The sequence below is a fragment of the Aethalodelphis obliquidens genome, unplaced genomic scaffold, assembly GCF_003676395.1.
Source record: "Aethalodelphis obliquidens isolate GAN/ISIS:26980383/991018 unplaced genomic scaffold, ASM367639v1 scaffold89, whole genome shotgun sequence".
NCBI classification, from domain to species: Eukaryota; Metazoa; Chordata; class Mammalia; order Artiodactyla; family Delphinidae; genus Aethalodelphis; species Aethalodelphis obliquidens.
The window spans coordinates 3456299-3467426 of NW_020838033.1; the positions used below are offsets into that span (position 1 = coordinate 3456299).

The following is an 11128-nucleotide window of genomic DNA, read 5'->3' on the forward strand; positions in this document are numbered from 1 at the left end:
CCATGAGCAGTGTGCCGGGTGGCCTGGGGGTTGAGCCATTTCCTGCAGGGGAATGGGTCTGAAAAGCTCTATGGGTGGGCTTCCCTGGTGGCGCAGTGGTTAAGAATCCGCCTGCCAATGCAGGGGATACTGGTTCGAACCCTGGTCCAGGAAGATCCCACATGCTGCGGAGCAACTAAGCCCGTGCGCCACAACTACTGAGCCTGCCCTCTACAGCCCATGAGCCACAACTACTGAAGCCCGCACACCTAGAGCCCATGCTCCGCAACAAGAGAAGCCACTGCAATGAGAAGCCCGCGCACTGCAACGAAGAGTAGCCCCTGCTCACCGCAACTAGAGAAAGCCCGCGTGCAGCAACGAAGACCCAACACAGCCAAAAATAATAAATAAAATAAATAAATTTATTAAAAAAAGAAAAAGCTCTATGGGAGAGGTGATTGATATTTGAGGCGGACCTTGAAAGGAGAGCTGGACTTTGCTGGGTGGAGAAGATGGGGGAGGGTGTTCCCCGCCAAGGGGTGTGCTTGGGGTGGGGGGCTGGGGGCATAGAGGGCTGAGCCGGAATGGCAGCAAGAGAGACTGGGTAGGGGTGGGCTAACACTGGAGAAGAGGCTGTTAATGGTGAATGCGCAGCTAAGAAGCTTGGGGTGTGCCCTGCAAGTCGCCATGAGGATTTTAAGTACCATGATTCAGAAAGAACCTGTAGCAGTGGGCAGGGAGGAGTCACCCGGGGAGACGCAGGGGTGCAGGGGGTGAGTGAGTGTTCTCTTCGAGCCACCAGCCACCCTGACCACATCCTTCTCCAGTTCGCTGCGAGGGGCACCTCTCCTGATTGGGGGAGGGGAGACCAAAGCAAGAAATGAACTCTTTGCAGAGCTGTTGGAGAATTGCCAGATTAAAGGGGCCAAGGTCTGGGTGGGAGTTGCATTTCGAGAGATTCTTCTGGAAAGGTTCGTAGAGGGGACACCTGGACACTGTGTTTATTAAGCACCTACTATTGACACTCTGCAAGATGGCCTCATTTAATCCTTACAAGAAGCCCAAGAGGTTTTTTTTGTTTGTTTGTTTTTAAACAAGATGTTGGGGGTAGGAGTTTATTAATTAATTTATTTATTTTTACTGTGTTGGGTTTTTGTTTCTGTGCGAGGGCTTTCTCTAGTTGTGGCAAGCGGGGGCCACTCTTCATCGCAGTGCACGGGCCTCTCACTATCACGGCCTCTCTTGTTGCGGAGTACAGGCTCCAGACGCGCAGGCTCAGTAGTTGTGGCGCACGGGCTTAGTTGCTCCACGGCATGTGGGATCCTGCCAGACTAGGGCTCAAACCCGTGTCCCCTGCATTAGCAGGCGGATTCTCAACCACTGCGCCACCAGGGAAGCCCCAACCAAGAGGTTTTTTTTCCCCTTTTTACCGATGTGGAAACAGAATTTAAGTTTCAGTAGTAAAGAAGTAAAGGGAAGTATAAGTCCCTTCCCTAAGGTCCCACAGAGTGTAAGTGGGATAAGAATTCAGGTCTGTCCATCCCCAAAGCCCTTCCCCTTCACCTCTCACCACCTCCCAGGAAAGAGGCAAGACTCCCTCCCAAAGGAATGACTCAGGCCCTAATCTTCAGCCCTCTCTCACTGTCCCCACGCTGGACCAGGCCTCCAGGGCCCCACACCAACCCCATGACATGAGCCACTCTCAGATGAGAAAACCGAGGCTCAGAGAAGTTAAGTGACTTGCCCAAGGACACAAAGCTAATTAGTGGCAGAGGCAGGATTCAGACCCAGATCCCTTCTCATACCTAATCACTCACTTAGCTTCTTTGTTCCCCAGTTTCCTCACCTGTAAAATGCACCTGGGAGGATTAGAGAGAGCATGCACAGATATAAGCCACTTGGCACAGTGCCCGACAGTCCTTCAATGGTCAAGAAATATTTACTGAGCGCCTACGAGGAGCAGGACCCTCTTCTAGATGTTGGGAGGTGAGAGGAAACAGAAGCCAGCCCCTGCTCTCCCGAGGTGGACACGAAGGCAAGGATGGAGAGGGGAGTGAGCCGTAGGCACAGAGACCATGCCCCATAATTCCTCCCACTAAGTGCTTGGGCAAGCCACTCCGGGGTTCTCTGCTTCTGGATCTAGAAAACAGGAAGAGCGCAGAGAGGAGATGCTTCACACAGAGTAGCCATCCACGTATTCTGTCACTGCCAGTCCCCTAGGTGAGCAGCCCTGCTCCCACCCCTGTGAGACCAGCAAAGCCCCTCCCCCCACACACACCCCCACCCAGACGCCTGGCCCAGGCCAAATCGGTGGCCTGGAGTGCACGCTTTGCTTCCTGCTCCCTCTCTTCCCAGGACCTGCAGCCTCTGCTCCTTGTCCTGTGGCAGACTGAAAGCTGCTTAGCCTCCATCCAGGTCCAGCCCTAAATCTGATGCAAGTATCTTAGAGGTTGTAAGAACCTGTGGTTCAGGGACCATTCAAGGCTCTGAGGCAGCCCTGAGGAATGAGGCCCCAGCTCTTCACTCTCAAGGGGTGGGGCAGGTTCAGCTTGAGTCAGGCGTGAGTGGGCTTCTGGTTGAAATCAGGGAGCTCCTTGTAGGGAAACAGGGAAATCAGAGTCTAACCTGAGGAATATGAGATCATCATAATTGGGGCCATTCTTAAGCACTTAGGACATTATTTCATTTAATACTCTGTGTATATAAAATCCCACTTAATTTAAATTTTTTTTTTGTTTGTTTGTTTTTTTGTTTTTTTGGCTGTGCCGCGTGGCTTGCAGGATCTTAGTTCCCTGACCAGGGATAGAACCTGGGCCCCCTGCAATGGAAGCGCTGAGTCCTAACCACTGGACCACCAGGGAATTCCCTAAAATCCCATTTTAGAGTTGATAAAACTGAAGCCCAGGGAAGTGAAGTGAGTCACCCAAGGAATTAGAAGTCCCTGCTCTTCTTTACCTCCACGCGGCTGGCTGGCTGAGCTCAGCCCTGTTGCTCCTGCATTCTGGGTCAAGGCTGAACTTCAATCCCCAAGTGTAACCAGAGGTAGGGGTGCTGGGACCCAAGAAGTGGGGAGAAAGTTTTGCACCTCCCCTGGGTCATTGCTGGTCGTGTCACCCCTTCTCTGGGCAGCCACCCACTCAGCCTCATCCCCAACCTCAGGGTCAGGAAGTAGGGCCAGGGTTGGGAGGTGGGGTCAGGTCCTTCCTAGCTCCCCATTGCTGCTTCCATTACTCTGTCACTTTCTTGCAAAAGTCCTACTGCATCTACTTGTGCCACCCTCTACCCCCCTCACTGGTGTTGTCCACTGACCTTGCCTTCCATCTGTTGAAGCCTTTTGGCATCCCACCCCCTAGTGCACCCTGGGTAACTCTAAAGTCCCAGCCTCTCCGTTCTACAGCCTTCACATGTCTAATCACTTTCTCCTCTGCCCGCACCCTTGTTCACATCCTGTACATTGTCATCACGTGTAAGTGCTCACATTTTCCTCTCTGACCTCATCTTCTGCTCCTTTTGTTCAATTATTCCTCAGACAACTGTTCTTCAATCTCTGTCAATTGACCCGGTGATGTTTTCCCCATCCATCAGCTCCCTTCTGTCTTCATTCTCTTACTTTTTCAGCCCAGAGTCTCTGCTTTATCAGATTATCTTCACTCACCACCCTCAGTCTTTTGTGGTTACATTTGCCTGGCAAGAGCCTGACACTGGACTTCTGATTCAGGAAGGCTACCTATGTTTACCACACCATCCCTCTGAAATGACAGAGAAAAAATATACTGAAGTTTTAAAGCAGATTACATTGTACTAATAGGAAAACCCAATAGAGAAGAGGAATCCAAGACCCCATAGAGCGAGCCTCTCAAAGTGTGAAGTTTCCTAAAAGGACCCTAGATTTCCTGCTAATATCAAGAACAAAGCAAGGATGTCACTCCCATTATCACAATTCAATATTGTGCTGGAGGCTCTAGCCAGCGTGCTGAAGCAGGGGGAAAAAGGCATCTAGAACTGAAAGGAAGATGTAAAACTGTCTTTATGTGAAGACGGTGTGAACGTCCATGTAGAAAATCTGAAGGAACCTAAAAAATAGCTACTAGAACTAATAAATGAGTTTAGCAAGACTGTAAGTTATAAGATCAATATATGAAGTCAATTATATTTCTATAGACAGGCAATGAACAACTGGAAATTGAAATTTTTAAAAATGCCATGTACAGTAGCATCAAAAAATACGAACTACTTAGAAATAAGTCTGACAAAGGATATATAAGACCTGTACACTGAAAACTACAAAACACTGCTTAGAGAAATTAAAGAAGAATCAGTAATGCAGAGACATACCATGCTCATGGATCAGAAGACTCCATACTGTTAAGATATCAATTCTCCCCCCAGTCGATCTATAAATTCAACACAATCCCAGTCAAATTCCCCACAGGTCTTTGTAAAAATCGAAAAGTTGATTCTAAAAATCTTAAGGAAATACAAAGGACTTAGAATAGCCAAAACAACTTTGAAACGGAAGGACGGGAAAACATTGGACAGCCCTTCCCCCTGGCTGGCAGCAAGGAAGCCACAGGGTGCCTGAAGTTACTGTAGAAGACGTTGCCTAGGGTTACTGTAAAAGACAGGAACCAGCAGGAGTTCATCAGGGCTCTGACAGCTTTCCTCAGAAAGTCTGGGAAGCTGAAAGTCCCTAAATGGGTGAACGCCACCAAGCTGGCCAAGCATAAAGAGCTTGCTCACTACACTGAGAGCTGGTTCTACATAGAGTGGCTTCCACAGTGCTGCACATCTATCTCCAGGGCTGTGCTGGGTTGGCTCCAAGACCAACATCTATGGGGACATAAACCACATCATGTCTAGCCACTTCAGCAGGGCTCCAAGAGTGTGGCCTGTCTGTTCCTCCAAGCCCTGGTAGGGCTGAAAATGGTAGACAAGGACCAAGATGGGGGTGGCAGGCTGACACCTCAGGGACAGAGAGATCTAGACAGAATTGCCAGATGGGGGCACCTGCCTACGAGAAGCATTAGAACAAATGCTGGGTTAATAAATTGCCTCATTCTTTAAAAACAAAAACTAGTTGGAGAACTTACACTATGTAAACTCAAGGTGATTAGAAAGCTATAGCAATCAAGGCAGTGCATATTGGGATCAAGATATACAAATAGACCAAAGGAAGAGAATACAATGTCTATAAACAGACCCACACGTATATGGTCAATTGATTTTTAACGAAGCTGCAAAGACAGTCTAGGGGAAGAAGGATAGTCTTTTCAACAAATGGTCCTGGGAGAAATGGGTATACAAAATAAAATAAAATACCTCACGCCATATATAAAAATTATCTCAGAGTGGATCCTAGACCTAAACATAAGCCTAAAAGTATAAAATTTCTGGAAAAAAACATAGAAGAAAATCCTTGCGACCTTGAGTTAGGCAAAGATTTCTTAGATAAGACACTTTAAAAGAAAAAATTGGACTTTATGAAAATTAAGACTTTCTGCTATTTGAAAGACACTGTTAAAGGAATAAAAAGACAAGCCCCAGGGCTCCCCTGGTGCCGCAGTGGTTGAGAGTCTGCCTGCCGATGCAGCGGACACGGGTTCGTGCCCCGGTCCGGGAAGATCCCACATGCCGCGGAGCGGCTGGGCCCGTGAGCCATGGCCGCTGAGCCTGCGCGTCCGGAGCCTGTGCTCCGCAACGGGAGAGGCCACAACAGTGAGAGGCCCGCGTACCGCAAAAATAAATAAATAAATAAATAAATAAATAAGGATAACGGGCTGGGTGCAAATTGCTTGCATCACCACTAATGCAAATGTACCATAAAACAGTTGCTTTTACGGTAAGAATAGGATTTGTCTTCTCCCATAGTAGGTCCTTCACAAACATTTGTAGAATTGATACTGACCAGGGTTCTTGGCCTTCCCTAATCAATAGAAATTGGTTAGAGGTCAGTTAAGAAATTCAGGCAAGCCTTGACTGGAGCCCCTGCTGCAGCACTGGGGAGCGAAAACAAGTAACAAGTTCTCTTGCTCCCTCCCGGTGGGAGGTGGGGGGGTGGGGGCTGGTTCCTTGTATGGGGTGAGGGTAGGGGTGCATCCAGGGGTTAGGCTGGAGGGGGGGCTTAGGTGGTTTACCCACCCCCTTTGGTGGTGTTGAGTGCAGGGGGTCTGCGCAGTACCCTGCTTTTCTCCCAGCTCTTCAGAAGTGGCAGCTGGGTTTTTCTTGGTCTTTCTGTATCTTGCTATCCAGAATTTGCCCCAACTCTGCATGCATGCAGTTATTTTTAGTCTTTGATAATTTCCTTGTATTCTGTGGCTCAAGAAAACATTTGTCCAGGTGCAAGCACTGCAGCACTGCAGCAAAGGGTCCCAGGTCCCAGGTCCCAGCCTGTCTCAGAATGACCAAGTAAATGAATAGGCAAATAGATCAATAGCATAGTCCAGAAACAGTCTGCATAGAGTGAATATTGTAATATAAAGGTTTATCATGTATTTCTATTAAATATGTCCTTCATGTCCATGAGCACCTCAAGGTAACATGCCCCCAAATTGACCTAAGCACGCTACTCCCCTTCCCTATTCATGCACTTCTTCCTACTTCACAGTTCCACACAGTCACCCAGACAGGAAAAGTGGTCACCCTGGATCCCTCTCTCCCCCTCACTCTCATTCTGTTTACCTTCTGAGATGTCTCTCAGTCTCCCCCTCCCACCGCGTGGGAATTTAGCACAGGATAAAAACAGCATTTCAAACCAGCAAGGAAAGGAGACAGTGCTAGAACAAGTGGCTATCTATCTATGGGGAAAAAAAAGTGAAATCCATACATAAAAATGAATTCCAGATGGATTAAATATCTAAGTGTGAAGAGTTAAACTATAAAAGCAACAGAAAGAAATATAGAAGGATGTTTTTTATAATTTGGGGATGGGAAGGACTTCTATGAGACATGAAAATCATAAACCATGAAGAAAAAGATCAACAGATTTGATTACAGTGAGAGGCACCACAATGTTAAAAATTGAACGCTAAGCGGGGAGTATTGGCAACATTTAAGACACAGATAAGTTTCATTATTACCCTTAATATACAACAAGCTCCTAAAAATCAGTAAGAAAAAGTTAGAAAACCCAATTTAAAAAACGGGCAAAAGTAATAAGACAATTTATAGGATAAACGCAAAAGGCTGAGAAACATGTGAAAAGTTGTTCACGTTCACCGGGGTCAGGGAAATGCAAATTAAGACAATGAGCTACCATTTTTGTCCGCTAAATTGTTAAAAAAATTAATACAACAAATAATGTTCAGTGTTCACAGGAGCGAGGATAAAAAAGAACACGTATACATTGTTGTCGGTGAGAATACAAACTGGGGCAACAGTTTTTGGTGCAGTTTATTAGTACTCATCAAATGTTAAGTGAATCCTTTGAGAAAACTACTCCACTTTCTTTTTTTTTTTTTAACTGATCTATGTCATCTCATTTTTTTCATATTTCTTTTTTTTAATAAATTTATTTATTTTTTGGGGGGGCTGTGTTGGGTCTTCGTTTCTGCGCGAGGGCTTTCTCTAGTTGCGGTGAGCGGGGGCCACTCCTCATCGCGGTACTCCACTTTCAACAGAGATCTGTTGTTTCAGCATCCGTCACCCTCTCTCCCAGCTACAGCCCTCGCCCACCTCCCACTCTCTGGAGAACCCCTCCCCTCTCACTCACTCGCACGCGATTGGGCGGGGCTGCTCCCCTCCCGGTCATGTGACTTCACCTTGATCAATCACTGAGTCATCCTCCCTCAAGCAAACGGAATGGTTTAGGGCAGAGCGTGTGATCTGAATGAGGGTCAAATTAGAGAACACCTTGTGACTTTTTTCCAGTGTCCCGGAAAGAAGAGCTGGTGGAGTGCCTCTGGAACTTCTATGGCCACCTTGACGTCACATGGAAGAGTTGATCTGAGAAGGCAGAGGAAATCAAAGCCATGTATTGGTGCAAGATTCATGAAGACAAACTTTGGGCACCTGGACCCAATCGTGCCTAAAGTCATATGTCCGTAGGAATTTAGTATGTGAATCGATAAAACCCTCCCACCAATTTGAATGACATTTCCGTCCCTTGCAAACCAAAACAATTCTAATATTGAATCTATCCTTTAAAATATTTACTAAACTGCTGTTGGGGTGAAGGGGTAGTTTCAGAAAACTATATAAATGTTCTGTTTTTAATTTTAAAGTATATGCCTGTGCATATAAAAAGGTCTGAAAGGACACACATGCGCGCGCACACACGCACACGATCGTAATCCCTAAGAAAGTGGCAATGGGAGCCGAGGGATCCACTCTTAACCCTTAAGCACCTATTCTGACCAATCATTGTTCTAGGCTGGGGGCATAGCATTAAACAAAACAAAGAGAATCTCTGCTTTCATAGTACGTGGAGGCATCATTTTTTAAAAAATGAATGAATCCAACTTTCTGCTTTCACTGTGCCTATATCCAAGCAGCTGAGTATTACTAGAGAAAACACAGAGCTGAGAAGACAGGAACCCCAAAAAAGGGTGGTTCTTCATGTTATATGGAACCCGAACATGGCTTGACAACGCTCCTATTAACTACCTCTCCTGATCGCTAAAAAACGTTCAAAGTCTCCCACCTACCTTCCTTAAACTTTTAGGAGAGTGATTGCAGTCATTAGGACAGTTCATCACTAGTCTGTGTCTCTTCCTTCCTGGCACATGGTAAGAGTCCACTGCCCTGCCCTCTGAAGTTAGGGATGGCCATGTCACCTGCTTTGGCCAATGAAAAGTGGATGGAATTTACATGTGTTTCTTCCAGGTGGATGCTTTTATGAACTGGTGCACAATTTTCCATGCTGCATTTCCCTTGCCAGAGGGACCATCAGTAACTAGCTGGTGGAAGTTCCAACCAACCTGCGTTGATGTGAGGATGATGTGAAACAGAGCTTCATGTCAACCCATGATGGCCACGTAGTCCAAGCAAGAAACAAGCCACGATGCTGTGGTAGTTCGGTTTCTCTAATAAGCAGAGTTCTAGATAGGGTGAGATGGGCAAAGCATTTATTGGGGCAAACGCCTGTTAAGGAGAAAGGGTTAGGAGCCAGAGTAGGCATGGAGAGCCATCAGACCACAATGCAAGTCTGACACCTTGAGAGGAGAGAAGGAATCAGGAGAATTGGGCAGGAAAACAAGCTTTCAGAAAGGCTGATGGAAGGACTACCCCAGCAGTCCAGTGGTTAAGACTCCGCACTTCCACTGCAGGGGGCATGGGTTCGATCCCTGGTGGGGGAACTAAGATCCCGTATGCCGCGCGGCCAAACAAACAAACAAAAAAGAAAGGCTGATGGAGATAGTCCCCAAGCCAAAATTACCCATTAGTAGCGTTCCAAGTCCCACAAGAATGGGCCAGCACTAGTACCCCAATGGCTGAGCAGCAGAGGGGAAACATGGCCTCAATACAAATGCAGTGAAGGATTCGTAGGGATGGCAGCTGGAGCTGTCAGTCACCTAGGCTCCACGTGGCAGGTTTCCTTGAAGGAAATCTGAGCAGCACATTTCAATGACCCTCAGAGTTCTTTAACCCAGGGGTCAGCAAACTACAGCCCACAGGCCAAGTCCACCCTGCTGCCTATTTTCATAAATATAGGTTTGTTGGAGCACAGCCACACCCTTTTGTTTACTGTTATCTGTGGCTACTTTCCCGTGACGATGGCCGAGTTGAGTAGTGACAGAGACTACAGTCTCTGTACCCTGTGATAGTAATTACAGCTCGCAAATCCTAAGATATTTACTAGCTGACCCTTGGCAGGAAAAGTTGCCAATTCCTGCTTTAACCTACTGCGATTTGAGGGAGGTTTATTGCCATAGCAAAACCTAGCCTATTCTGACTGGAATAGTGATCTAAATGTATCTTCTTTCCTCACCTCCCACTCCACAACCTACTCCAACCTGGTGCTACACTTCCCCTCCCCCTCAACTCCAAACTACTCTTTCTATTGCTTTGGCATACCTGTTTTATATATATCTATATATATATATATATATATATATATATATATATATATATATATGTATTTTTTTTGGCCATGCCCAACGGCCTACAGGATCTTAGTTCCCTGACCAGGGATTGAACCTGTGCTCCCTGCAGTGGAAGTGCAGAGTCCTAACCACTGGGCCACCAGGGAACTCCCCCCCGTTTTAGCTCTTATCTAATTTGACTTCTTAGCAGCGTACAGCAGTTACCTATTTCCCCCTTCTTAAAACATACTCTCCCCCCAGCCTCTAGGACACTACATTTTCTTGGTTTACCTTTTATTATCTCTTTGACAACTTTTTCTTAGTCTCCTTGGCTCAACCTATCAGATGTTCCTCAGGTTTTTGTTCTAGGCCTGCTTCTATCCTCACTCCCTAACATTCTATGGCTTTAATTACCATCCATATTCTAGCAATTCCCAGTTTAATATCTCCAGCTCAGATATAAGCTCCAGTCCTATACATTCAATTGCATACAAGACCTCTCTCCACTAGGCTGTTGATTGTTCCAAAACTGGTCTCATCATCTTTTCCCTTAATCCTCTTTCCCCTCCTGAATTTTTAAAATAAATGGTAGTATCATCCACCAAGCTGCTTATACCAGAAATCTGAGTCTTCTTTGATTCTTTATTCTCTTTCACCCCACACTCTAAACCCCATCGCTAAGTTCTGCTTTTCCTACCTCCGGAAAGGTAATTTGTCCACTTCTCTCTATCCCCATTGCTGTGAATCTAATCCATGCTGCCCTTTTTATTCACCCAAACAACTGCTACAATCTCTTAACTGGTATCCTTGTTTCTCTTCAAGTGTTTCTCCAATCAGATCCTCACACTGCAATCAGAGACCTTTGCCAGCGAGAATATAGGAACAAATAGGAAACAAATAGAACAGGGAAGATTTAAACACGACTATATTAGTACTTATGTGAAATGTAAGTGGGCTAAATACTCCAATTATAAGAGAGAGATGTCAAACTATAATAAGTAATCCAAGTATATGCTATTTACAAGAGACATGTCTTAAATGTAAGAACATGGAAAGGTTAAAATTAAAGGATGAAAAAAGAAACAATGCAAGCACCAACCAAAATGAAGTTGGTGCAGCTAAATTAATAT

The 11128-nt window shown here is 46.0% G+C and overlaps 1 pseudogene; it reads left to right on the forward strand.

Annotated features, from left to right (window-relative positions):
- Positions 1-666: 666 nt before the first annotated feature.
- Positions 667-7919, forward strand: LOC113613613 (40S ribosomal protein S19-like; annotated as a pseudogene).
- Positions 7920-11128: the final 3209 nt, after the last annotated feature.